The sequence below is a fragment of the Octodon degus genome, unplaced genomic scaffold, assembly GCF_000260255.1.
Source record: "Octodon degus isolate 3935 unplaced genomic scaffold, OctDeg1.0 scaffold00010, whole genome shotgun sequence".
Classification (NCBI taxonomy): domain Eukaryota; kingdom Metazoa; phylum Chordata; class Mammalia; order Rodentia; family Octodontidae; genus Octodon; species Octodon degus.
The window spans coordinates 7,355,780-7,359,606 of record NW_004524586.1 but is presented as its reverse complement, the minus strand read 5'-3'; the positions used below and the strand labels follow the sequence as shown (position 1 = coordinate 7,359,606).

At 44.3% G+C, this 3,827-nt stretch overlaps 1 protein-coding gene and 1 pseudogene across 3 annotated transcripts in view; both read right to left on the bottom strand.

Moving 5' to 3' along the window:
- Entpd7 (ectonucleoside triphosphate diphosphohydrolase 7) overlaps window positions 1-3,827 on the bottom strand; it is a 54,622-nt gene that overhangs the window by 33,784 nt on the left and 17,011 nt on the right. The gene's annotated exons all lie outside the window — the stretch shown is intronic.
- Window positions 2,078-3,008, bottom strand: LOC105741393 (annotated as a pseudogene).

Sequence of the window (3,827 nt, the reverse complement as noted above, 5' to 3'; positions counted from 1 at the left end):
ATAAAATAAATTACATTATTCCTAATTAGTATTAACGAAAGATGTAAATTAGGGAACAATCTCATCCTCAGATCTTATATAATGCACAAGCACTATCTCACATTACCATCTAAGAAGTATAATTAGTTCCATAAGGTTTTATATAATTCTTTGCTGAGGCATTAATTTTAATGTTTTTTCACATTTCAAGGATTTTTTTGTTCTTCATAAAATCTTTATCATTTGAAAAACCCAGATCTGGCTCATAATCCAAAATTCTTAGCGCAGCTTTTCCAATTTGGGGATGACCTCTGAAACTTTGTATCCACGGGCTGTCTTTCCTTAAAGTCTCAAGTATGCTCTCGGTATTATGAAACAACGCAGGAAACACTACTGTGTGTCTACGCAAACCGGCCTACCCGCTCCGACAGTCGTCGGCACGGCGGGGTGAAGAACGCTGCTAGCACGGCTGTGCCGCACGCCGGAGCACTGATCTGCCCCTGCGATGCCGAGTCCAGTGTCTTTTAAAAGTTCTTTGTTTCATGTATTCAATTCTTAGGAGACTTTCACATGGGAAACAAGAGCAGCTATTCTTCTCCCTCAGCTGGATGCGCTGCTAAACCGCCCACGGCGGGGCTTGCTGGGCTCGATGACGGCACGGAAGAATTCGGGCATGAACCTACCCTGATGTCCGGAATGTAAAAATACCACCTTTCCAAAGAGCACTTGAGAACTGTTTCAAATTTTTAAATGTACCTAATCTTTGATTCAGCTATTCTACTTCAAAAAAATCCATTCCAAGGAATGAAGAGAAAAACGTGGCAGCACAATTTATTTGGAATAATGACAGTGCCGAGGGGGGTAGCCCACACCTGTGATCCTGGCCCTTGGGAGGCTGAGGCAGGAGGGCTGAAGCAAGTTCCAGGCCAACCTGAGGTATATGAAGAGACTCTGTGTCATGAAAAAAACAAAGAGAAAGACGGAAGGAGAAAAAGAGAGAGAGGGTGAGGGAAAGGGAGAGAGGGAGAGAGAGGGAGGGGAGGAGGGGGGAGAGAAGAGAAGAGAAGAGAAGAGAAGAGAAGAGAAGAGAAGAGGAAGGTGAGGGGAGAAAATGAACTGAAAGTAGCATAATAACTAAGGATTGGTTAAATAATTTATGGTACAACCACTAATAAAAGTCTTAAAAGAAGTGAGGTAAACTTATATCTATATGTATTGACCTAAAAAAAAGTGTTTAATACATTTTGTTGAGCTCTACAAAATAGTATATATAATGGGATCTCAAAACAAACAAATTCAAATACTGCACAAGAACAGGACAGAACTTTCAGAATTTTTCTAAAATTTGGTGTTGTTTCTTTCTTTTAAAAAACATATACTGGCAAAAGTCCCACATGTTAGGCAGACGCTCTTACCCTGAGTTATATTTCCAACCCTTGTTTATTTTGAGACAGAAATCTCACTAAGTTGCCCAGGCTGTACTCACAACTGAAGTCCTCTTGCCTTGAGCTCCCAAGGAGCTAGGATTACAGGCATGTGCCACCATACCTGCCTTTGAAATTTTTGAAAGGGAATCTCCACTACAAAATAAAATTAGAAAAAAAAAATCTGTTTGGCAAGTAAAATAAAACCAAATGCTACTAAATTCAAAAAACAGTCCAGGTGATTCAACCTCCTATTGAATACTACTAATAAATGCTCATATAAATCAGACTCTTCCAGTGACCGTCATGACTCACTTGGCCTTAGAGGTGGCAGGGATTTCATGAAGTCCAGACCTGACATATGCACTGAGAGAAGCAATCAGAAAACCAGTAAAAGGGAAAGCAAAACTCCTTTAAAATTCCTAAGATAAAGTAAATATTAATAGTCAGAGCTACTACACTAATTGTTAATATCATAGACAGATGAAGTAGGGCTACCCATATGATTTGGGTCTGATATAAATTTTACCAACGAGAGGCAATGCTGGGCAGTGCCAAGAGAGGAGGCAATCTCTTCCAACACTCCACACACCCAAGAGATGCCCAGCCACTCCCAAGCTCCTCTACCTAGTCCTGCAGCCTGCAACCACCCTTTTTTTTTTTTTTTTTTTTCTGGATTAAGGATAATTTATTGTTTTTATGCACAGAAAACTCAAGAGTACGCTTAGCCCAGTTTAGTGGCAAGCTCTTTAGCCTTTGCTCTCTCCAGCTTGGCAATATGAGCCACAGATTTTGGACCCAGAACATTGCCTCCCCAGGGACAGCAGATCTCATCGTATGTCAATGTAGTTGTATCTGTCATTGTAGTTGGTCCTGATGGCCTCCACCAGCTTAGCCAGTGTGCCTTTGTCTTCCGAGCTGACTTGGGTGAAGGCAACAGTGGTACAGGTCTTCCCGTGGACCAGACGCCCCAGCCTGGCCTTCCCCTTGATGATGCAGTAAGGGACCCCCATCTTGCGACACAGGGCAGGCAGGAACACGACCAGCTCGATGGAGTCCACGTCATGTGCAATCACTATGAGCTGAGCCTTCTTGTTCTCTACCAGAGTGGTGACAGTGTTGACACCTGCTCTGAGGACTGGTGGCCTCTTAGTGGGGACATCCCCTTTGCCAGCAGCTTTCTTCTCTGCCCAGGCCAACAGCCTCTGCTTCTTCTCTTGCTTGGTCTCTGGTCTGTACTTGTGGGCAAGCTTAAGCAACTGGGTAGCTGTTTGGCGGTCCAAGGCCTGGGTGAACTGGTTAATCGCAGGGGGCAACTTCGGCCGCTTGTACAGGACGGCCCTCTGTCGCTGCAGGCGGATGTAGCGGGGCCATTTGACAAAGTCGGTGAGGTCTCTCTTGGGCTGGATGTCCTGTCCAATGCCAAAATTCTTTGGCCTCTTCTCAAACAGGGGATTTACCACCTTCTTGGCCTCCTGCTTCTTCACGACAGCAGGGGCCAGGGCCACCTTCTTGCCCTTGGCCTTCTTCCCTTTTGGCATCTCGGCCAACTGATAGAAAGAGCGCAACTACCCTTTTGACTTCCAAGTGAGCTTTTCTCCGGCCTTCCTCCTGCTTCCTTGGTTGTGAGGCCTAATTTAGACACTTGCAGAGTCTGTGAGGTGGCATCCCTCAAGTCATATCATCTCACCAGGGTTTCTAAAATTTTATAAATGATGTGAATATTACCAGCGTCAAAAATTAAAATTCTAAATAAACTGCATGTGCCGTATTACTACAACTTTGCAGTAATTTCTGTTTTGGGGGTTTGTTTTTGTTTTGTTTTGTTTTGTTTTTGTGGAACCGGGGATTGAACTCAGGCCCTTGTGCTTGTCAGGGAAGCGCTTATTCCACTGAACCATCTCCCTGGCCCCAAAGAAGTGAGGTAGGGCCAGGCCCCCTGTTTTGTTTTTTTGATACAAGGTCTTGCTACACAATTCAGAAGCTCAGACTCATAGTGATCCTCCTGTCTCAGCCTCCCCACTGCTGGAATTTTTTTTTTTTTTTTTTCAGAACCGGGGATTGAACTCAGGCCCTTGCACTCACCAGAGAAGCACTTATTCCACTGAGCCATCTCCCCAGCCCCGAGTGCTGGAATTACAGGCATGCGCCACACCACACCTAGTTCCAGGCCGGCAGGGCATGCGGTACCGGTGATCGAACTCCAAGTCCTTGTGCTTGCCAAGCAGGCGCTTATGCCACCGAGCTATCTCCCCAGCCCAGCAATTTCATATACATGGATATGAAGCATAGAGAAGAAATTGCCACAAAAGTTTTGACTGAGTAGCAAGCCATAAAGTTCATTTTTTTTGATTCACTTTTAAGATTTCCTTTAATGATATAAGGTTGAAGCTATAGTATTTTAAGCTTGGGTTTTTTTTTTTT